The 26,790-nt window shown below is 33.6% G+C and overlaps 1 protein-coding gene across 4 annotated transcripts in view; it reads left to right on the forward strand.

Annotated features, from left to right (window-relative positions):
* The window catches only part of LOC113503901 (ankycorbin), an 86,774-nt gene that overhangs the window by 30,502 nt on the left and 29,482 nt on the right, over positions 1-26,790 (forward strand). For 3 of the 4 annotated variants that reach the window (XM_026886039.1, XM_026886038.1, XM_026886036.1), the window contains exon 2: positions 12,938-13,230. The gene's annotated coding sequence lies outside the window, so the exon portion shown is untranslated. Of the gene's footprint in view, positions 1-2,329; positions 2,364-12,937; positions 13,231-26,790 lie in introns of those variants that run through there. The other variant, XM_026886037.1, reaches the window with a different exon arrangement.

Consider the following 26,790-nt stretch of genomic DNA (forward strand, 5'->3'; position numbering starts at 1 on the left):
GATGACAAAATAGGCTAGAACATAATTATATGGCACAGGAATAACTCTGTTGACAATAGACACAAACATACATATATTATGTTAATGAAACATACAATACACCTGTATCTGAAGACACAGAATTATTTAGTTATTTATTTGAACCAAGACACAAAAATCTTCTAACTCCTAGCTTGGATAGCTGCTCAATGGGTACTAGCCGCCCTCTCATACATTAAACTAAATAACATAGCCCATGTCACACCCTGACAATTAATAGGATGAGAATTGTGATAACCAACCTTACTCTCAGTAAAAAAGGAAAGGAACCATAATGTACTTTTTACTTTTAAGATCATAAATTATGGCTAACTTCTAAGATTTAAAGATCCTTGTAGCCTTAACCAATACCTGAAATAAGTTAACTTTACCATATTAAAAATTTTACCCTTGGCCTTCAAAACAGTTAATCAGGTATCAAATTTATACCTGCTGACAGCTGTATCCCACACTCCAGCAGTACATCTGCAAGAGCAGCAGGAATGCTCTTGAGTTTAATCAGGGAAAAAGGTGGTTTGGTTATAGGTTCTACTACTTTTGCAAGGCCTTATAGCTCATGTCTTAGGAACCGACAACTGCAGTGACAAAAATTTTAATTTAATTTTAATCATAATTGAGTGACTTACAAACTGCAACTGACAGTAAATGGAATATCTCATTATCATCTTGTTATTTCTTATTAATAGCTTATAAATAAGAAATATTTGCAGTACCTTAAATACTCTTATTATTACTGCGCTAAAAAAGAGCAAAAATTAGTAACTAATTATCTAATTTTATGGCAAAATTAAAACAATATGAAGAAAATCTGTATTACTAAAAAAATCATAATTACATTGTAAATAATTAAAAATAATTATCAAATTGTTTGACACAATTAACACAATGTGTAGAAAATTTGTTACTAAAAATTTATTGTTACATTGTTAATAATGAATAATTAATTATCAAACTGTACACAATATCACTATGTATTGGAAATGTGTCTTACTCAAAATCCATAGTTACATTGTTAAAAGCTAATGGTTAAGTATCAAATTGCACAAGGTGCAGGAAATTTGTATGACTTAAAAAAAGTCATAGTTACATTGATGTCAAAAAGAGCACAAATTGGTAATTAATAGTCAATCATGAAATTGGTGGACACAGTCTCCACAATATGTGGAACGATTGATAAAGATATATTTATTTGCATAAACATGTGTAACATAACATAAAATTTGTTCATTGTTCCACTTAAAAACTCATATTACATTAATCTCAGTAATAGAACAAAGATAAAGAAGTATTTATTTGCCTAAAACATGTATTAAACATTTTTTGATGTGGTGAAAATATAAGGACAATATATGCATCAACATGTTCTGCCCTTTTGGCTTACAAATTTGGCATTTAGAAAAAAATGTTAATTACTACAGACTAATTTTATAAAAAATGAAAATTAATAGTTGATCAATAATCAATGTGTATGACAGAATATATGTATTAAACATTTTTTGATGTGGTGAAAATATAAGGACAATATATGCATCAACATGTTCTGCCCTTTTGGCTTACAAATTTGGCATTTAGAAAAAAATGTTAATTACTACAGACTAATTTTATAAAAAATGAAAATTAATAGTTGATCAATAATCAATGTGTATGACAGAATATATGTATTAAACATTTTTTGATGTGGTGAAAATATAAGGACAATATATGCATCAACATGTTCTGCCCTTTTGGCTTACAAATTTGGCATTTAGAAAAATTTGTTAATTACTACAGACTAATTTTATAAAAAATGAAAATTAATAGTTGATCAATAATCAATGTGTATGACAGAATATATGGATAAAAACAAATATAGATACTAATATTAGGATAATATGCCACTATAAATAGATATCTTAATAATTATAAAGCCTTAACCGTTATTCATCATATCCAGGCTTATAAGATGTACCCATTATGCCTCAATCTCTGAACAACTACTCTGTTAATCAATTATATTTCAGATCAACATGAAATAAAATTGAGGATTGGATTAACTTACCTAAGTGACATCCAATCGTAATTTTATGAAGGTTGATCTGAAATATAATCACCCACCCCAACCCCAGCATCAATAGCTGAACCCTGGCATAATGGGACCCACAAAATCATGGTTAGCTCTAAATCAGTGACGTTTAGTTGTGAGTTGCCATAGACTAAAAAACTTTTTTTTTTTTTATTCTCTGAAAAAATTCGCGATGCCACACAGTAGCGAATGGGAATACTACTCTGTTAATCAATTATATTTCAGATCAACCTTCATAAAATTACGATTGGATGTCACTTAGGTAAGTTAATCCAATCCTCAATTATAAACACTATATTTGTCACAAAAATATACAAAAGTGCTCGAAAAAACTCACTGTAACTCAACCTAGCCTCCTCACTGATTGCAATACTTAATTGGCTGTTATTTACCTTACTCAAAAACACTCGAAAAACATGTTTTTCTTCATCTTTATATGTAAAACACTGCACAGTGTCTGTTCTAATCGACATATTCTAGAACTAAACCTGTTTTTGGATATAACAATATTTTATTCTGTTATAAACGTCAATTTGATTATTTCCTTGAACGATGGTCATGTTTGACTACCGTGATATATAGCTGAACTTATATTTAATAGATTTAGAATTGATACGTTTTACTTTAATCTTTTACTTTATTTTGACAGTTAAATATTTGTAGTTAATGGACTTAATGGTAATTTCGTGTGGAATTTCCAAATCGTCTAGTTGTTTTATAGATAAGTATAAATCAATATAGACAAAAAGTAATAAAAACGTCTCTGACTTGATAACAGAAAGATTTATTTATGATATACGGAACATTAGCCATATTTTATGTTAGAAGCTACAAAGATTTTGTTCCACAAATTCTATATGTGTATCGGTAAAGGGCTCTTTCAGTTTCAGCTGTGGGTTGTTTAAGGCTGATACCAACAAACTTTTAATTTATTCATTGATATCATTTCAAACAAAATATTTAAACAACCTCTTAAATCCCGATGTTTTATAAAAAACAAAGTCAAAACAATTCACAAAATCAATACATAAACTGACAAAACAAGTCTGTTTGCCAAACATTAAAGGTACATCAATCAAGCTTTCGCCACAAAGAATACACGAAAAACGTGTCAAAGTCGTTATCTTAATCGTGCCAATAAATAAAGCTAAAGGGAAACATTGATTATAACGACGCGATTAATTCAGTGTTAAGTGCAGCAGGCATTAATAAGACCACCGCTGGGAGCCTACGACTGTATCTTAAAAAATGTCTCTTGTCACTGTGCGAGCGAGATAGCGCTCTGCATGGCGAGAGCAGTGTCTCCCTTCCACAATAACTGCAGTCTTAATTGAATGGGTGGTGGTATGGTGGTTGGTGTCACAACACCCACTCCATAACTCACTGATTAAGCTCAGTTAACCTGATCCTTGATATGCAGAGCTTAAATAGGATATTAATAAATTATAATGGATTATCCTTGTTTAAAGTTATTGTTTTGTTTTCAACACCTTTCGCAGGTGCGATGTTACTAAATACCTAGACATGTAGAGAACTTGTATTTCTACAATTGTTCATGTCAATAGAAAACACTCGAATGCATATAGTTGACAGATAAAGTCACGTGACCTATACGAAACGTCATTTCCAAACTTTTGAGGCAATATACGTGTAACGTATATTAAAGGATAGAGGGAAAGGATTTAAGTAATCAAATGGGAAAGAAGGAGACACAACTAGGTTTGTGTAAAAAATTACATAGGACTTGGCTTAACTAGCATAAATGTTGAAGTAGGTATCAATAGAATCAAATTTACCTATATTTACGGTTTATTACTACTGTACCTGACACTATTATTTTATTACTGTCCTGTAGAAGATATTAACTTGCAGAAATATTAGAAGTTGTAAAAAGTGTAAAGTCATGAATACTCAAGTATTTTATCGCTCAGACCAGTATATCACCGGGGATTTTAGTACTTTACCTAATTTTAACCATTTTGTCCATGTAAAGTCATGTTTTTCTCAACAACGAAATTATACTGTTACGCAAAACACTTTCTCACGTACACTATAATTTCCAGCTTCCTTGAAATCAATGCGTGGGTGTCAAATACTCATAAATTATGCTTTTTATATGGCGTTAAAATATTTTACGAGATATTCGAGAAGGTATACAATACCTACCGCTAATATATTCAAAGCTATAAAAATATACGAAATAATTTACTTTGATATCAAATTGACAATAGGATTTTACAAATCTATCAGGCATTTATGGGAATGCTTGAATTTTATGTTCTGGGGCTACAATAATACAAACTATAACTACAATAATACAACTTTCTATATAAGTTATATGATTGTAGTTATAGTTGTTGTGAGTATACTTGAATTAACAGATTGACGAGTACTGGAAAAACTTTGCTGAGGATTAGATATTGGATGCAATATTATGACTTCCCATTGGGAATGGATCGATATATTGAAAGACGTGATGTCATAAAATATTTTGAACATTTATCGATAGAAAAGTATGAAGTGTATCTTCGCTCTCATTGGATACAGACACGATAACTATTATTTCTTTAACTAACTATGCCCAAATAGTTATTCAAAGGTTCTTACAAAAGGACTACCACTCAAGTGAGACGGATACGTTTGCGGTCCATTAAAACACAAGAAGCTGACAGGAGGCTCTCTGATTATGTCAAAGAAAAAATAGATACAGATACCTACAATAAATAACAACACCCTAGAATCTTGATAATATATTTCTTTAGTAAAATAACGTGAATTGTAGGATGGAAACACATAAAACAGACATGCCCCTAAAGAGCTTAAATACACAATAAATAAATTAAGAAGGTAATTAATCTTCATACAGTACACCAGACATAACAAACAGTTCAACATTAACAGCGACCTTATTACATAGCAATAAGATTGATTTTCATAAATCGATGGATAGCGTTGACTGCTGTACCTCTAATTCATGCGGTATTTCCTCAAAGATCAAAGTTTAATCACTAATAACAACAATAAATACAGCTGACACACTGACAAACACTTTTATTTAGAAAGCGATTAGATTTATGACAGTTTTCAAAGAAAACCGACGAAGTTCAGAATTGGGATAGGTGTGAATGTATGTCGAGAACCATTGGTTCCGTATTGAGAAAGTTTATTTGTTTAAGCAAAAGATCTTTCATTATTAGATATGGTATTTATAGGAGAGAAAGAAGGTAATTAACGATGTAATTAATATTAATTTGTCTTACTTATAACTAATAATTGTTGGAATTTTTTCTTAGTTATAAAGTTGCATTCCTTTATTCGTTTTCACATTTCTTACATACATCAAAACAATGCACTCTAAATTGATACCCTGCTAAAATAACCATGAACTCTAAAGGATCATATTCACCACACCACATCTCAAACTTCAACACAACACCAATTCCATAAAAAGTTTAAAACAAATACACATCATACTTATCATATTACTAATCTGTCCGTGGTCCCGGGTGGTCCCCGATACGATTAGCGGTCAGACTCCGGTCCCCGTTGCCACTGTATGAGAGGACCTGTCAAAGTAATTGGACTCGGTGATCAAGACGCGGACAGCTCAGGACGGGCTGAACCGTTTGTGGTGACAAGCTCTTTAATATGGATTCACTACCTCGATTCCGTGGTAAGTGATTTTAAGGATTCGTTTCTCAGTTTTAACATTTTAAGAGGCGAGAATTAAGTAGTATAAAGAAGGAGGAATTAGGTAATTCTCGACTTTTGTATTGAATAAAAAAATGAAGTAAATTGAATTGACTGGCCTGTTGGTTAGTCCCACCCAGAAAAATGTTTTTGTAATTAGCATCATCATTTGTTTTCTGTCTGGGTTTAATTCTGTCTATAATATGTAATTACATAGAAATATAAGAATGTTTATCAGTTGTCTAGGTTTAACCTTTGCATGTTTTGAGACTGGAGGGTGTCGTGTGAAAGTATTGAAATATATCATTATTATTAATTTTCATATCAAAAGCGAGCGACAGCGCAGGCTTATGTGTGTTCGATTTATGGCAAATATCCCATACATCTGAGTCTAAGTATCTCATTATGGTATGTAGGTATGCAGTACGTATTTTACTTCCTCCATTTTTCTATAAAAAGCTATTTAAAAGCCTAAGTCTAAAGTGAAATAGACGGACACTCCATTACTCGTCAATAGGCAATAAAACATCAGAGTGTAGGCGTACCAACCCGAGCCCACCCTACATGTTAACCCTACAATTTGCATGCGGTAACCGATTAAATTTATGCGTTTAACAACTTTGTAATTGTAAAGTAATTACAGATGTACCGGCTGTGTCTGTTATCTGTCGATCTGTGTAATCGAATCTTGTCTCGTCTGCCGATTTCTATGTGTTTGTATAATATATCGGATTAGCCTCAGGACCTATCACCACGCCTTAAAGAATGTCGTGTGGAAAGAGACGGCGCGCTGTGCGGTGTATAAAGACATCTCCCTTTCTCGAAATCAACGGTCGTATTTTTAGAGAGGCTGGTAGGCTTTTGGTAGGATGATCGATTTCAATGTTCATGATATCCTTTTTTCATTAAAAAGCACTGCGGCATAAATGTAGAATGTAAGACATTTGAATATTGTAATGAAACCTTTTAAATTAACAAGGTACTCCATAACACATTTCGTTTGCTGTTTTTTTGGTTTGCCTTTAAATCTTGGATTAATAGAATAAATTATTTGTAGATATCAAATATTTTTTACCGTTCTTTGACTAACTACTGTTAGTTAATTCAATGTTGGCCTATTTTGCCTTGTAGCAAGGTATAAATGCTTTTTCTTTCCTAATTCTGATTAATGGGTCTAATTAATACTAAAATGCTTCTGTTGTTTCTAAACATAATATTTTTTTGTCTAACCAGCTATAAATATACTAAATCCTTCCAATAACAATTTAATAAGATGTTATTAATCACAAAATTATCTCATGTCTAAATATTAACTTATAAATGTGATGTGTATTAATGTAATGCTCGCTGTCACACTAATTTATGAACGATTTGTTAAATGTTTAAAACATTCCGATCAGCATGATATTCTGTTTATAAATTCCAATATCTTATAATCACAGCCTATATAAAACTTTGTTCAGAGAGCACAGATAAAACTAGAGAGATGTGTATGATGAATAATCTAATGAATAATCTGCAATACTATTGTTATAAAACATGCAATGCTAACTTCCTATTCCTATAGTCATCAACAACTACGAAATGATTTCTTCGGAAATAGGCAGCGGCATTGTACATCTTTTCTTTAATATTCTGATCTTCACTGTTTTGTGTGAACATGAAGTAATAAATAAATAAAATTCATACCTTACCAATAATTATGCATATACTCTAATCTACTAAGTCAAATGAAACCTCACTTCTCATTCCTCAACGATTGCTCACACTATCTTAAAGGTACAAATGCCGTGTCAGACGCGACAGTCGCCCATCTGTACCCGCCGTTACCGCAAAAGCCGCCACAGGTAGCTTCCCTAATTAAGACAACGCGGATTATGTCTGAATTAATTGAGCGCGCATATTAATTAGGTAATTAGTATTATGATCTGCAATCACGACACGGCGGGGGCCGAGGGCTTGCCACAGCCGAGAGGCGAGCGAACATTTTCTCATGTTCTTTGAATTGATGGAATTTCGGAAATGTTGATACTAAATGTTTATGTATTTATTATTCGAAGGTATAATAAAGAAATATGAGCAGGAAGACTCTCTCAGCTGTCTTCGATATACATATATGTTTTACATCATATTTTTAGGCGACTCTCGCAATAAAGATTTCAGAGTTTCAGAATCCCTGTGTCGCGAAGTTTCACGAAAAATTCCAAGTCACATGCACAAACACACCCAGACTTAGGACAAGTATTCGTGGATCATATTAATGCTTGTCCTACACAAGGTTCGACTCCCACGACACGTCGCCTACAGTGGGTTAGGCTTGGTGACCGCAACCACTCCTCTATATGAGCAGTTGTTTGTTGGACTCTCAATAGATTTAAGTGCACATTTTACAATGAGGTTTGTTTATACATACATATATGTATGTATCATCAGCTAATTCTTTACGGTAAGGACATACATCATTAAATTCATCGCCATTAGTATAGTGATGTTCCAATACCGGACAAAAATAAATTTTATTGCCAAATAAAGACCTATTTCCCTCTATTTTGAAGGTCACTAACCTTGTTAATATTCTCGTCACTGATGCAGGTCGATACAAAGCTGCTTTAGTAAAGTCACGCGATATCGATCGTGACCAAATATCAAGTGGAGAACAAGCACGAAACGTTGCATCTAAGTAAATATACACATTTGTAGTATAGCTGAGGAGAGCGGCACTTGTTTCAAAGTAGAGTCGCAAAAGAATCAATTGAGATCAATTGCCAATCATGTTCAGGCCGAAGCATACATATTATAAATGAGCAAAGCTTAGTAATGTAGTAACCCTAAATGCGATTAAGAAGAAGATGTTCTATTTAAACTTATAGTTTGTAAAAAATGAGTTTAAGAGCGCATATCGTAATAGTTGAAGAAACATGACAGCGCATTACATGGTGTAGAGATTTAACTGTTTTCTACAACTGCAATTATATAACTTTACTTAAGGTGCCGCGGTAAGAATACTGATGAATTAAATAAATGTTCTCTATCAATGCAACAACATAGTATGCAGAGTTCGGTCCCGGTGTCTATTACTGGGGTATCGAGTAAGGCTTGTTTTTAACAGATTTATTTGACCTATGCAGTTAATCTGAGCGCAGACTTTGACCGTTTCACAAGACTATCCAATAACAACTTAAACTTAATTACAAAAGGCTCTACAATTTGTATTAGACAGAAAAAAAACCTCATTTAATCTGTCACATTTTGCAGTCAGCACATTGCAATTCTGACTAACCGCTATCTAGCTAGTGTATCACATTCCAGCCTAGAATTTAACACCGTCTCCTAGATAACTAGTCTGCTTATAAATCGTCTCGTCATCGATAAATCATATTGAAGCGATATTGCCGTCGATACGTCGACACTCGTTTGTTTTTGTGTCACAACCAACACTTGAGCACGTACACTTTATACAGCCACCAGTTTTAGTTGACCTCTTTAAGTTAGATACATACCATCTCGTACTTGTATTTTTTTTTGTATATAGCAAAAGGTTATTTATACCAGGAGAGCGTGACCGTTCAGAAACTGTTGTCCTAAGCTTATAGATAGAAACAGATCAATATTGTCTTTATTTGATAAATAATCGTGATACAAATGAGATTGAAAGAGTTTAAGCAAAAAAAACTGTTATTTAAATTTTTTCCTCATATTCCTTATGATAGTCACCAATGATGATCCAAACGTGAATAGAAATTAATAGAGCCGGTGTAAAACCATCTTAACATCAAAGAGGCCAGGTTATGTTAGCTATGCTACAGCTCACACGTGATGATGTGGGTAATGTGATATTGGATACCGAGAGCTTGTATCCTGGCACTAGTGTTGCAATCTGATATTAACTGGGTACTGTATGATATTACACTTGTTTTGAAATGTGTTAAATAAACGCTTATTTTAAAACGATATAGTTAACTAAGTATGTTGGCACTGTATGAGGATAGCAGTCGTTAAATATAGACATGTAATTTAAAAACTCTTTTTCACATAATCCAATTTATAAACATACAGAAAAATAAAGTTAATAACTTGTACTCAATTAACACTTAAAGTCAATAAGTAATTAATATCGTGAGAAAAAAGAGACACAAAAAAGTACATTAACGTTATTCTATAATCATTAGACTTACACTATATTAGGAAAAGAATGAGATTGATTTGAAACGACATCTCTAAAAGGTAAAAGAAAGCATGGTCCAGCGAGTAAACGGGGAACTTCTGGGAATAGCTGGAATAGGCTCGACCTGGAACTACCACGACCTTTTAAGATAAGTCAATTGCAATTTTTAAAGCGAGAGAGCACACTAAACTTTGTAGAGCGCTATCCCTCTCAAACAAATTCAACATTGGTAGTTAGTCGGGGATATCTGTGAACCGTCACATAGCTCGCATGGCTAGGACGTCGCGAGTCTGGCCGGTAATGATAGGTTCGACCTGTGTGTGGCAATCATGACGAGCTTATAACTGTCCTTCGAAGGTCGAAGGCCTTAGCATGCATGGCGAACGACAACATAGTAATGTTAGAGTTTTTTAAATTGTTATGTATGGATTTTGTCTACAAAATGTGGACATTTGTTCTAAGAAAGATAAGATAAGAAATCGTGAAAACTCATGAAGCTTTGCAATTGGTGTACTTTGACAGTTTGAGTTCGAAACGCAAAATCAAATAAACAACAATAGGTTCACCTCACAACCCGAACTTAACAAACAATTGTTTTACATTTACAACTATGCGAAAACTGACTCTACCCCATTGCTACAAGACACAAAAAATCAAGCTTACCGTAAGGCTATGAACCTCAGATACTGGGAACTATTAAATTCAAAAAGGCAGTACGGCCAAAGTCAAACAATACCGTCCAATGATTTCCTTACAGCACTTGAAAGAGCGCCGCTCCACTCCTGTGCATACGTAGAGCTTTTAATAAGCCTCCTACGAATAGTACGGGCCTGCGGTTTTGCCCGCATCGTATAAACGTAAGTTCCCATAATGTTTTATGGTCTGACTCGGCGAACTGGTCTCGTATGTGGTCTAGAACTCTACACTCCAGGTTATAAAATACTTGACATGAAAATGGCTCTATTTTTTGAGATGTTTCCGTTTTTTTTGTTCCAGTTTAAAATTTTAGTCATAAATACCAGTTAAACTAGTATTTAAATTAAGAAGGCGAAGGTTTTAGCCATCTCATCTAAAAGTAATTATATTTCTCCAGTTATTTTCACAACACTATCCGTAGTTTTATTAAAACACACAAGTATACTTCGAGCACAGAAAGAAGAGTGTTTATAACTGTTAACAACAATATTATAGGCTCTCGTATCATTTACAAGCGCAGGCGCAAGTGCGATACCATCGCGTACCTTGCGTATAAAGTACCGATGTGTGTAAAAATACTTCGGTTAGGCTCTAAGGCTGCGGGACTGATATCTAAAAGGAATATATTTGTATTTTTTCTGTAGAGTTCGTTTTCAACGCTTGTTTGCGACTATTTTTGTTAGTAAACTTCAGAAAGACAAAGCCTAGATGTTGTTCCGAAGTTCAGACTTTGTTATTCGTGGATTAAAACTTTATTTTAAAATACAGCCTGTTTCATTCTATTGCACTTTGGTATTCAGTGTTTGTTTTTCGGCACTCGATTGAAGCGAAACGCTGATTTTTCATAGGTGTACACAACTCAAGCTCTCAAGGGGAGTATATTTTAACAAGAATTAAAACGCTAAAAGCAATAAATATAGCTAAAAATCGGAGTACTTATAAGTAAGTTGTATAGCTACATTAGTTATATGAAACCTTCAACACTTAGTTTGTCATGATAATGAATAGTCCATTTGCTTAGGAAAGAATTCCAAGCACAGCAAACGGGATCAAACAAAAAAACGTAATCAATTCGCAAATTGCGAGCGAACGACAATTTGCGACCACGCGCAGCCTTACAGCCTCCTCTGAGTGATTTAACAGTGACAGACCATTCTCTGCCATTATCATAACAGTTTGTGGTCGTGGTAGGTGCCAGAAGATAGCTATTACTGTTCCTAACGAGTTGGACTCCTGGACTATAAATCTTCGACTCCACGTATGTGCTTATAATAAGCAATAAATTGCACTTTAAAGGTTTTTTGGCTTTTACACTTTCGTAATTATCTCTTGAGATAATTATAAATAATAATAATAATAATAATAATATCATTTATTTGCATAAAATGTGGTACAAGAGTTGGTATACAATTTTTTTACAGAGCAAGACACATTCCGCGGTTATAGAACAGCATGCAAATGTTTGAGAAAATTTAAAATACCTACATTAGTTGACATACAAGCACATGACATATTATAATAACAAAATTATGGAAAAGTATTTGCTAAACCAAAGAAACACAATACATGAAAAAAAAAAAAATTTGACTAATACTTAGCTTATTAGAGAATGTATTTCTTATAGTATTTAAAATTCATCTCGAACAACGTAACTTTTATATATTAGATATAGAACCCATGTTTTAATTTCGATATACACGGTGATTTTTTAGTCGTCTTACAAAAGCAGCCCAGTGCATGTATCCAAGAACACGTTCATGATAAAAAAAATAGGTATTTATGAGATTTGAATAAATTTGTAACAATGGTGATTGGTGCGGGCGGCGGCGTTCTTATCATTTTAAGAGTATATTTCAGATTTCTCTTGTTTAATTTTTCTTCGTACTTATTATTTTAGTTGATGATAAAAAAAAAAATCGCGCCTAGGGGTATTTTACGTCGGATATATGAACTGGGCTGCTTTTGTAAGACGACTAATAAATTACCGTGTATACGTTTATTTTGAGCATTGTTTTGTAAGGTATTTTAAAACACTGAATAATTTAAGCTTAGCAGAATGACGTTAATCTCTCTCTTATACGAAGACAATTATAAGATATAATTATGTTCTCTCCAAAAAGAAACAAGTGTTTATTACCTCCACACACACATGAGCACAAGTTGAACTAGTAACACCCGATTGTCTCCATCGCAAAACCTTCATAAAATTACAAATCAACTTTTTTAACGAAAGCTCTCGGTCATCAAAGTTGTATACATTAATCATACCTGTATTTCTGTTGCAGCCGCGCATGGGGAGTCGTGTGGGAGCAAACGAGACTGCGCTACATCGCAAGAGCTGCGCGCGCGTCGTCTGCTGCGCCGCGTCAGTCGCCAAAAACCGTTGCACGGGAAAGTCGCGTCCGATGTGAACATAAAAACAAATTAAATATATTTAATATAAAGTGGTCATACTATAGTTATCAGAGCGCTGTGTGTTTGTGTGTAAGTGTTGTACTAGTGTACTTTGAGTGCTGTGCTGTGAGTTGTGTTTCGTCTGTCGTGTTGCTCACGCCGATGGTTATTGGATTTGCTCGAGGTAAAGTTTTGTTTTATTGTTGATACGCTATTATTATTATGGAGATGTGATGTTTATTACACCTCGAGTTATTACCGAACACTTCCCAACGCTTTAAAATTGAGATATGTCATAACTTATGTCCAGAGAAATACTCCGACCTGTCCTTAATTAACTTTGCTCATTAAGCTTGACTGAAAATGTTTTATGATTGTGAACGGTAAAAATATTAATACTTGACACCTCGTACAAAGGTTACATAATCGAAATGACTGAACGGAAAAATCTCTTTCACATCAACGTTGTACGAATAATATAGATCATTAATCAAAGCCTCTCATAACGATAAAATCGTTAGTGACAATAGGTCGTTATGTCGGACGAAATATAAATGAAATATGTATCTGATGTAGCGAGAGATATGCAAAGCGTATCGTTAGAGATCTTATCTAAGAAAAGACATCAACGCGTTCGCGTTGAAAGGTTCAATATGGACAATGTATGTAGAGTGGAATATGTTACAGAAATAAAAATGCTTTCTCATTCCAAAGTTATTTTAAAATAAAATTAGGTTGACATTACCAAGTTTACATACTAATTTACCAAATAAAATAGATTTTTTGATATCCTTGAAAATTATATAAACTTATTTGATGTTTTTCTTTTGATATGTTTGTGTAGCAAACTGTACTTATTAATGCCTTTATAATACAAATTAGAAAGGTTTTTATAGCAAACTTCGATGGAATGTTAACTAAATATTGCGTAGGTTTGGTTAACGTTTTTGTGTCTTAGATTAGCAATCTGATTTGACATCAATGTTTAATTTGTTTTGATGTTTCGTCGTACAGACATATCATGTTTTTTATACGTACATTATCACACAAGATTAGTACACTGAAATAACATGAACTGGATCTTACTACCCGCAGAAAAGATTCAAACTGTCTCTATGACTTCACACAGATTTGTGACACAACAGGATACCTGTAAGTATGCCCACTAAATAGAAAGCATACAAAATATTTAAAGAAAACTGTGACAAATTTATGTGTGTCTGTCTCTGTGACGACTACACACAATTTCATACAAACTCAAGCCACATCTCTGAATGAATAAGAAACTTTACTTATTACTTAGCACTCGAGCCCTTCCAGTCAATAAAAAGCCATCCATTCAAAAGCCTAAGAAACTATAAACTTCTTAAGTCGAGTATCACATTCTCGAAATTACCTCTTTCGCAATATTTGCTGTAAATCTCGAGATAAACTCTAAAACATCTTATTTTAAGGCGGGAATACTTAAAAGTTGTTATTTGCATACCTCCGGTGTCTCATGAAGCCATGCAGACATCAATGTCGCCAATAAATGCGATAACGATTGAAACACTGCCTCAGATGCCTACAACACAATATCGACTCTACCAAGACTGAACAAAGTTGAATTTCTCTGGAACAGATTTAGCAGAGAATTTGTATGCAAGGCAGGTTCCGCGAAATTAATATTAAAGCTTTCGAATTATTGGAATTTGGACTTTGTTCCATGATGTTTAAGGTTTTAAAATGAAATTCTTGATAATAATAGTTATGGGAGAGATTGTGTAGGATTTTTGCCTTTTATTTGTTGGACATTTCGTATTATTTCTAGTCTGATATTTATTGATCGTGCTGGTCTATAATGAAATCAGTAACCAGTGCCTAGATAAACAAAATTGCTACATATACATAGATTAAGCATTCAATAAATAAAACTCCGTGCTCTATCCGACTTAGCATAAAAACCAATCATTTCGTATTATTTCGTTACATTATCTTCCGCGATACGAACAGAAACAGGGACATTTTTTATCAGCAATATCTTATTTATCTGACCAACACCAATCACGACGCTCGTCAACCACCGCCCACACACACCTGTCACTTACATAACACAAGTAAATACTGATAATGTTACATAATGTGTTATGAACGGAGAAACTTTGGCATGACTTGTCATGGGAAAACATTTTCTTTTGACGTTTCTATATCTGACTGGTTTGATGACGTAAAAGCTAAAGAGACAGACTTTATTGCTGGTTTTAAGCTAGACTGAGAAACAGGTTATTTTGTTATGTCATTATACATTTTATTTGTTGCTGTAATCGCCATAGGCGGCAAGACAACTCAAAAAATGAGTCTTGAAAATATTATTAAAAATACACTCAGGCGATCCGGAACCTACTCGTAGCTGAGTAGTGGAAATTTATTGATACAGTCTGATTTTAGCTCTGCTCAGGCTTGAGAGTCTTTAATAAAACCTCATGCTAAATAATTGTATTATACCATACATGAGTTTTTAAACACCTCTCTAAGGTCATCAGAAGGTCAGCCCCTACATTGTTAGTAGAGCCTTGTTCCAAAAGACGCGGACCTTGGCCTTTACATTCGTGAGATCGAAAACGATGCCATTACTTATGATATTATCTACTTAAACATGAATTATAGCGTTGACGGTTAAGTTAGAAGCACCACTTACAATATTTATAACACCTACAATTTTAGGCAGCCTAAAGTCACATATTTTACTGCAAACCTTAGTGTAGTGCTTTTAAAGTGTTTTATGAAACAAACTAAATATTTAAAAGATATTTGGAGAATTTTAACGATTCAAAATGAATCTCTAAATCGAAAATGTAATTTTATGATTACTACACACTACTTCCAATGCATGCAAGAATGCTAAAACTTTCTGTTTGAAATTAAACCACAATGTAAACTACATAAACTGCCACTTTTCTAACATCGTTTAACAAAGTGTGTTTATCAAGACTATTAGTTATTACGTGATGGTACTTTTTGTGTTAGCAGTCGGAATGCGTTCACTATAAGTACATATAAAAGAGGGATGTAAAGGGCACAGGACGGCTGACGTTGCACCTGCGTCCTGACAATTGTACCGGCGCGGGCGCAGCGTTCACGACTGCTTGTAAATGTAGAGTTAGCAGAGAGAGTGTAGAGCTGGTTAAATGACTTATACATACATTGAATTGTTCATCTTCATAGTATTTAAATTAATTTAAAAGTTATGATGTACTGTAATATGTAATTTTGTTTGTGACTCTACATTATGTCCACTGCTCATATCTAATATATAGTCTCCTCAGGTTATTTTGTTTTGTCTCCCCACTTTTAATAACCTCTCTATATTTAGTTATCTTTCTCAAATCTACCTCTTTTTAACTAAATTCCCAGTCGTTTATGGAAAACAATGGCACTTTTTCATTTAGGTTTACGAGCTTGACCATAACATTTGAAGACGCTAGTCAAGCCTTCTTAAATTGGAAAACAGTGATTATAGTGTAGAGTCAAAAATCTTAAGTAAGAAAACCCGAAACGGTTACCTTTCGTAAAATATATTTACGAGTTCGACCTCCGACCTTGTAACAAGTTAATAGCCCTTGCTCGGATCGAGCCAGAAACATCGCTAAAGTATGAGAACTAAATCTTACTACAATACATACTGAGATAGCGAGTACACTTAGCCGGCCAATGTTTTCACACAGATTGGTAAGTTAATGGAGTAATTGCATGTGTTTTTCTGGTGTACTACAGAATACTCATGATTGTACAATGGAATTCTTTTAATTCAAATCGAGATCAATTTTTATCGCTAGTTTTTCGTGTACTCCCCTTGATATATACGTATTTTACTAAATAAAACGAAATCGATCAATCAATCAATCGTAAGTTATTTAAAGTAAAAGTTTAAAATAACTAATGTAACAAGTAATGTCTGACAGACTAAATTAAGATAACTGTTTTAATACCTGTTTAGAAACTGTCATTAAACACAGTGTGAGCAAAACTCGAGCACGCACATACAATTTCAAATTAGCATTTCATTTGTTTACTAATCTGTGGCACAACTTATTAAGATAAGCCAACCGATATCAAACTGACAAGCAAATCTGTATCTTAAGTTAAAGTGTTAGGGTTCAAGTTGGAATGATGTTAGGTTATTAGATCTATTTTCACGAGCCTATTGTTGGTCGAAGGCTCCGTGTGATCTGTTCGGAGAGAGCGACCGCGGCCATCATGGTTGTGCATACTAAACTATTTACATACATTATGTATGTAATAACCAGCAATAACTGGAAGAGAGAGCTTCGGGAGTTGTGGCAGTTGTGTGCGCTTCGTGACGATATTAAGCAAATACGTGGCACGGTTAGTTTATAAAGTATATAGATAATAATGTGTCCTATGTAGCAGCGGACATGTTTTTGACAACTTTTTCGAAGTAGATAGACATTATAAAACTAAGGAAAAAAAAAACATTTTTTTGTCATAGACACTTAAACACATTTACAAACTTACGCCCACTGTGCTAAATGTAATCAATTAAAATAAAGGCATTCATAATGCTAGAAAACCAATAAATCTAAAATGAAACCGCAATCAAAATCTAGATTTATTTCCGTTCCCATTATTCTGCAATCTATTCAGGCTCCCTAAAACCTTAGACCCCAATTAATTACAAAGCGTGCGCGCCTCCAATTAATCATTTGTTTTCCAAACGAGACTCGCCTGCCGCGCGGCGTCGCCCGCGATCCTATCGTGACGTCACTACAGGCAATTAAAACAAAGCCCCGACTTTAGGCCGCCCGGTCTTTAAAGCCGGACTTTTGTTAAAAACTTTTTGTTCAACGACTTTTGTTGAACTATAAATTAAGTGAATGAAATTGATGGTTATTGTTCTTATTATTTATTTGTATTGCTCTGTTTAATGTTAGCGATCGTAGTGTAAATCTTCATGTTGTGTAAAAAGGAGGTCTGAAAATATAAATTTAATGTTAGTGTGGAATAGATAAGATATGCATATGCTTGTAAATTGCAGCGGGTGGCGAACACTCCGCTACATAAAATTGTATCAATGTCTTAATCGCGGTTCTGTACGCGACTCCGCTTGGATATATTCTGTTTTCAATGTAAAAATAGCTTAAAAATAAGAGGTCAAACAGTCTCCGAAACATATATTTTCAAAATCGATTTAGTCTTAAAAGTATCACAAACGGTCTTTACTTTCGATTGAAATTTTACATTTTGGATATTGAAAGATGATTCTTATGTAGGTATATATATAATATAGTACATAACATGTAAATACTACTGTGCCATTTTCTCATCTCAATTCAAATTCAATGATTTCCATATCGATACATAAACACTATTAATATGCATATGTCTTCCTTAGCATTAACATATTTGACATTTAATCACACTTTAAGTGATAATTTATAGATTCCTATCAGGTCGTACAACTCTACATACATAACTGTCAAATGTGATGTCTTGTTTTATATTCTGAAGTTGAAAAGGTCTTGGATGGTAAAATTGAGTTTTATTTTTTACTAGCTTTTCGCCCGCGGCTTCGCCCGCGTCGAGGTCAGTTATATCGCGTTTCCAAGAGAACTCTTCAAAAGTCCGGGATAAAAACTATTCTATGTTCAACCTCAAGGTCAACTCGATCTCTGTATTAAATTTCATTAAAATCCGTTCAGTGGTTTAGACGTGAAAGCGTAACAGACAGACATACAGACAAAAAGAGTTACTTTATAATATTAGTAGGGATATTCACTATACATTTCTCATAAAATCTATTGAAGAGCACCTTTAAATAAATGAAATAATAATTAATTAATAAAAAAAAATACATTTTTTGGTTTTTAAAAGTGGATCTGAGTACCGATAGTCACGTATTACTAACATAGTATCGCAGTTGTGGGAATGAGACCGCTTTATTCATCTCGTAGAGCGTCGTCCCTCTTTTACAAACACAATTATATTACTTTAAGAGGGGATTGAAATCTCCTTTAAAAACGACAATTACATTTTATCTTTACTAGTACTAAGCCATCAGAATATCATTGTCATTAATAGTTATAAAAGAAGGCACAAAAAAACAGCAGCATAGGCAGCTATTTTTTAAACTTAATAATAGTACTGAAGTATGAAAAACTCATAAGTAGAAATAACAAAATGTGTGTAAATGTTACCATTATCTTTCTTTTTATAAACGTCCTCACAGTTAAGTCAAGAATTTACGAAGTACGTGTCTAAGTGGCAAAGCTAATATCTATCTGGATATCGAGCTGCCTATAGGAAAAATACATTTACAAATGTCTCGAATATGACATTATCCGCTTTGTAAATGATTATTTCTCTTTTCGCAGCTCTCATGTAATGGGTTTAACATGTTAATAAACTAGATTCGCCTCATATATTACAGATATTTAATTAAGAATATTAATATTTAACGCGCTCTATAATTATACTAATATATTTGAATTACATTTGTGAATAGTTTTAGTCAACGTGTAGATTTTAATTTAGCTATTTGGATAGTAACGTGATAAATGTAGAGCGATTCTTGACGATATCAATGTTATTTATTTTATTATTCAAATAATATTATCAGTCGAGCTGCCATGTTATGTGTGGACTTAGAACTTACTAGTAACATAAATCAGTCAAATGCAAATTCATCAAGCATTGCTAATCGATTCGGTTTTTAAATGGAATGGACAGAGCGTGCTGTTGTTCCACCAGCGCTAAGTATAAATAATGCTGAATTATCGGGTATAAAAGCTCACCGGGATTGTTCAAGTAAGACTTGCAGCTGTAAAAGCAAGACACCATGCAACTTCGAGTAGAGCCAATTTTCACTTTTATAAGTACAACAGTGTCCCTTTAAGAAGTGAACGTAGTGCCTCTATAAGATTTACTTATAGCATAATAACGTCTTTGTAATTTTCAACTGGAATGTAGAGACGAATAGACATGTTAGAACGGTCCTGAAATAAGTATCGGCTATAGAGGCCGGACCATACAGGTTTGATCCACAATCGATCATAAGTCTGCATCTTATGTTCCCATAGATCTGCGGATATCAGCCGAGGGTCGCAATTAACCCGTGACCCGGCTATCCGCCATCACAATGCAGGCTCTATAAACTCCAGGCCTTACCTGACTGTGGTCGTAATAAAGCCTACGTGATTATGATAATACTATTGTATTTTATCATAGAAATATAAACGTCTTTCCAGAATAATGTCTCAGCGTTGGCGTTTGGAATCAATTCAATTGATTTCACATCATTCAATTGATTTTAAAATAGGACAAAGGATTGTAAATATTTATGAAAAAGTACGTATAAATATATGAGTATTGAGATTGTATTCGCTGCACGTTGTGTCAACTCGTGTGGTGTCAGTTACGTGTGCCTATCATATATTATGCCACTGTATGTCGTCTGGTTCAGAGCAGTAGAATATTTTTTTAATCACCACATTATTGGAAAAGTTTGTTATTTGTGCTAGAGACGTATTACGGCTAGATTCAAAAGCTTTCTTGAGAAATAAGTGAACTAAATTAACTTTTTATACCGGACACCTACAGAACTACATTCGCCTAAACTAGATTCGCCTCATATATTACAGATATTTAATTAAGAATATTAATATTTAACGCGCTCTATAAAGCCTTATTAAACTAGTTGCTTGTCACCTTCTGAAAGGCTATGTAACCCTACTTTTAACTATGTCAATGTAAATCACTTAAAGGCGTGATCTTTTAAAAGATCAAAATTAAAATGACCCTCGTTTAAAATCAAGTTTCCATACATTACCCATAACATGTGTTATTAAAATACCACTGTTCTCATTGTGGAAGCAAGACGATGCTCTATATAAAGTATATTGGCGTTTCATCAACTTTAAAATGTTATAGTAGTACAGATTATAAGTATCATAATATAAGTTTCGGTTTAATTAAGTGATAGAGTGTGAGCTTATATCCGTTGACCATGTATCATGTATGTGTTTATTAAAAGCGTATGAACATGTATGGAATAATTAGAACAAGTGTTTCGCTTCACACACGTTTAGTTTTTATGAAACCAATTCACACCGAGACGCTATTAAGTCATAGAATATGATTTATTATTAGGTACTTATATTTTTGGAGATTATATTTGACTACTTGACATGCTTTTAAATTGACGGAAGTGGGAAGCAATTTAGTAATCTTTTGTGAAGAGACGGTTATTTACTAATTAGAGCTGTAGGTACGATTAATTCACCAGAAAAAAAAAAGCATTGAATCAGAACATTTTATATATTCTAACTCCTTACAATGCTATAGAAAATAACAGGCTTTAAACAACACGACCCAAAGTCCAAACATTACAATATGAAATCTCAACTCTATTTAAAAATCCCAAAAATTATTATTCAAGCCGAAGTCGCCCCGTCATACCACAAAGCCTGCGCTACCGGCTCGCGCGCACCTTTACGCGTGCGTTCAGAATGGAAAGCAAATATGGCGCAACAGAAGCCTCCACTAATATCCGTTTACTTCTGTTTGTTCAGAAACAATGCCTGCATTAACCGAAGGCTTTGACTTAAGAAAGAACAAAAAACAATTGTTTGAGATGTGTGAACAAAGATGTTTATTAACTGGATTGTGAGGTAAGCTTTAGTTTCATGGAGGACGATGTTTTTTGATTAGATTTGAATAATAAGCTGTTTAACTATTATATGACGCAACGACGACAGTTTGACTCGCGACACCGCCGCGTCAGGTCATGATTAAGGACTCCGGTTACTAACACTCCGGAACAAGTCTGGCAATCCCGATAAATACGCGTGAGTAAACTGTTGCATTTAATAATTAACAATCCCCACGATAGTTAGATACCATACAAATATTGGAATGTTTTAGTTTATACTTATTATATTATATTTTAGATGCACCTATACTAGTTATATACATATACTACTTAGGTATTTATATACTTCATTGGTTTATAAAAAGTTACCTGTCTGTCCGACAGCTATACTTATAAGTAAGATATATTAATAGATAATCATAAGAAATTATAAAACTTTATTATTAATCCCTAATTTATCTTACTCTGAAACGTTACAATCTGATTAATTATCACTTTTTATATAAGCGCCGTATGTAATAAAATGACTAATTCCTAATCAACGTCACGTGGGCGTATACAACAGATAATTAAGACATAAACCTACAACACGGAATTAATTAATTAAATTTTTAATTTAAACAAAAACGGCAAATGCTCACGACGCGACGCACAGAATTTGATAAATCCTAGAATTGTCTATATTTGGAGTGACAATAAATCTTTTGACAATGGCGTTCGCCCACGTATCAGAGCCTTACCATAAGTTACCACATATTACCGGCACTCGGTAAGATACCGTTACTCTGCTATGGCACTGTGATCGCGTGTGGCCGAGGCTCTTATTAATCGTTTTAGATATTTTGATAGGAACTACAAATTTAATTTAGAAGGTAATTGTTTGGTTAGGCGGTGAAAGTTATGAACCAATTAATTGTTCAGTGTGGCTTGTGTATCTTTGAGTTTTGATCTAGAAATTGCCCATACACGTAACATGCTCTGCAATTTATTACCATCATTATCAACTGGTAAGTAATATATTATTAAGGACATATACGCAGAAGAAATTATACATGTATTTGTAAAACTATATGCATCAATAATGTATAAACTACTGACTTACTTTTTGCTTCTTAAGTTTACGACATCTCTGACCCCTTATTAGTCCAATTTATATCATAATAATATAAAGTTAAAACTTTATGTTGACAAACAAGTATTTAGCATCATTCTCACATTTATAATATAGACTAGTTCCTATATTTAGCTATAATCAGAACTTAATAAACTTCATCCTCTCATTAAAATTGACAGAAAATTCATTCTGCGTCTCTTCTAACATTTAAATGTAAAAAATGTTGTTTCATAATTTAGAAACAGACATCAAGCTTCGTATGTTATGAGATATTCGACTCGTTAATATCTGGACCGCATTCTGAGAGCAACACGGTTAATCTCTTCCCATGTACAGTAATTAAGACAGTAACTTAAATAGTTCTACCTGGATTTGTTGTCGTCCACCACGACGCTCATTAGGGAACTTTAAACTTAACTGTTTTTTCCAATCGATTAGAATTTATAACATATGTTAAAATAAAAGTGCAAAACCCATTTTGAAATCTATGTCATGTTGAAGGCTCGGTATGATTGTCAAAAACTTATGAAAGGACTTTAATTATAAAACTACTTTAGCGAAAGTAAACGTACACGCCATCGCAAGAACAAGACATTAACTTTATAATGACTTCAGATATTTCACTAAAAAATTAAATAAAGAAACCAAACCAAATATTACTTGTCTCGCTCAGCATATAATTTGTCGACCACACAAACATTAGTCCCGCACATAAAACCGACTAAATTGAAATAGCGTTTCAACAATAAAAACCCATTTTACGAGGCTGTATCACTAAAACACGAGAGTTACGTTTTAAATTAAGTATCGTTTATACACAATCGTTGTAATTGATACCGAACACTGAATATAATTAAGTTGTAAATTTTAGATATACACGTTTAGGGCTTTTTTATTTGTTTAGGCAGTGATCATATGAGACTCAGACGTTTTGAAATTTTATATTAAATGTCACATTTTTACGATATTTATAAGAATGTTTTAGTATTTGTAGTGTGAAAATAATAGAGTTATGCGCGCATGCTAATATTCAATTCCAGTTGTTGTTGATTCAGTTTTGATGCACGATTACAAACAGTGGTTAAAATATATGTCAATCCTGTTGTCAGATTCTAAAAGAAGTGCTCATAAAAAGATAACCATACCACAATCACACCATAACCCAAATCCATATAAAGCAATCAACTACAGGAAAAAAACAACAAATACATGTGTTAAAAAGTCGCAAACTTTCCAAATCTTTCGTTTAATACCGCGTTATAGTGATCTAGATATTTTATTAGTATGCATATATAATAAAAACAAGAGAAAGTGATCTCAATATAAAACTGTTTTGTTAATTCACTACGTTATCGCCAAGTAAGGTATTCAAAAGAGACTTGAATGATCTGAGTGAATAAGCGTTTATGTATTGTGGTGACAAGTAACAAATAAAGGCCTCTTTTCAGTGTCGACTTTTACAATAATTTTGATTATTCTCCTGAATTTTGCTCTTGCTAGAGAATTTATTGTGCGACATTATGATTGCAAAGAAGTGTTTTTGATTTATCTACGGGTTATATTAATATAATGCTTTTTTGGAGCGATCAATTAAAAATGTATCTGGAGTAAACTACCTAAAGAATCAAGACTCCCTTCTCTTTGCTAAAAGGACGTTCAACAATTGCAAAAAACACTCAAGCATTAAAAAATAAAACATAATATACCTATAACGACAGCTGCTTTATATTCACACACACGCGCGCATTCCACCGTGCCATGTTTTAAAAAGATATTTTTGCATAAGTATTTCATATCGTAAACTTTAGACTGGAGTACTGAAGGTCCAATGTCAATAACTATAAATATTTACCGACCGCTAAAAGGTTTTGTTCGTATTGCGTGTCAAATAAGTGGTAAATGTGTTAAATGATCATCGTTTAGATAAAATATTGTTTGAGGAGAGTATTTGAAAGGTCGCGACAAGAATGTTGCTGCTGTATGGCACGTGGTGGTGGTTATGTTGAATGCAGTGCCGGCGTTAGGTGGGGGCGTGATGGGGCGATGGCCTAGGGTGACAAATTCTGGGGGGCGCCAAGGTCTGAAATTGGAGTCTCTTGCCTCTCCTGGCGCAAACCCTCAGAACTGTGCTCTACGCTAGAGGTGGAATACTTCCATCGCCAAACGTAACGCTAAAGGAAAGATGAAATTTCTTAATAAAATTTTACTTGGGATCAGCAAAAAACTAACACTTGATATTGCTTCCCTCAAGTGGGCGTCACAATATTTTCGCCCGGGGTGTCAGTGGCCCTCACGCCGGCACTGGTTGAATGCCTGTGTAGAACTTGCCTATTGGTAGTATATACTTAGTCACAAATATCATTAATGCTGTATTATATTTAACAATCAAACAATATTTGGTAAAGAAAACTCTGTTGTTGATGAACTACACTAACTTACCATTCATTTTTATAAAAAAGTGTACGGAATACTTATGTCCTTGCTGTATAATTTAATTTTCAAAAATACATTAGTTCTTCTCTGTCAGCCGAACATAAAAGATGATAATTTAGGTAAATTTTGTTGCAAAAGTCCAGTTATTATTTTTACTATTCCTTCTTACACAAATGGTCGTAATGCTCCTCAACTAACTACACTTCAAACTTTTACTTTCATCGTGTACATCCTGAGTCCTCGGTAATTATCATACTTTCACTAAGTTCAAACGTCCACATATGCAAACCTGTACAGTTAGCTCAGTTACCGCACTCCGCGCCGCTGAGCTGTTCCCAGGGGAGAACACAGTAAACATTTATGAATATAGTCAATGAATTATGATAGGTTTCTTAGTTTTATATTTCCTATGCCTGGAAACATGTCAAAATATAATATGTGTGGTTATTTAAAGTTTTAAATGAATTGCTTGCTTCCAGCATTGTTTTTCATTGGATACATTCGTAAAACTCCTTCTAATGTATGGTCAAATAACGCTAAAAAGCATTCAGCTAAAACAGCACACTGCTCATAGGTACTTATTCTAAAGACCACCTACTAATTTTCAAATTAAATTCATAATTTCCTTTGTTTAGGCTCGTTCAAGAATATCACACTAACGACCTCAATTTTCCGCGCATAATTAAAATAATGCAAAACAAAACAGTCATTTGTACAGCCAAAGCGAACTGTACGAAACTTATTGGGCATAGCAAATGCAATACAACATAGACGGCACTCAAACATGTCCAAACACCTTTAACCTAACAATAAACCTCAAGAAAGCCGGTTTTATACCAAAACTACTTGTACAATAAACCATGTTACACTCACACATATTAAGCACGAATTTCAACCTTATTACCTTGTGATAAGGACTATGTTTACCTCCTTTGCAGTAATACATTAATACATAACAATGAAGTACGAAAATACATCTTAGTCCCTTGAAATAAAGACTATGCTTATGTCTTAGTGCACTTAATGTGTGGTAAATTGCACGAAACGGTCTCTTAAAGTCACATTGTTCTGTAAACACGGTTTAAATCCTGAACTATGTTGATGCTTAAGCTGAAGTGATTATGTGACGTCATAGTTCATAAGTTGACTTGATTTATAGGAGACCGTTAATGTCAGTTGGAAGGTGTGAATGGAGAGTAGATTTGATTTGTGTTTGAGAACTAGTCATGGCAAAAGAAATGTTTGTGTTCTGTAACTAGATATTTCTAGTATATGTAGTAAATCAATTTATAATTGTGTTGGTAAAGTTTAGATGTCTCGAAGGCTTATTTAGAAAATGAACAAAAAAAAGGTTGTAAAGGTTAACAAATTGAACATATCTTCCTTGAAATAGTCAGGTTAATAGTTTACACTTGACTTACTTCTAGAAAAATAAGATAAATATAAAATTGTCTATTTATCAAGGTATTTAGAGGTTAAATTCCTTCAACACAGTGACCTGGTAACACCTCATTATAATTCGTTGCGGTGTTTCTTTAGCCAAGGTTCTG

The sequence above is a fragment of the Trichoplusia ni genome, chromosome 20 (genome assembly GCF_003590095.1).
Source record: "Trichoplusia ni isolate ovarian cell line Hi5 chromosome 20, tn1, whole genome shotgun sequence".
Taxonomy (NCBI): Eukaryota; Metazoa; Arthropoda; class Insecta; order Lepidoptera; family Noctuidae; genus Trichoplusia; species Trichoplusia ni.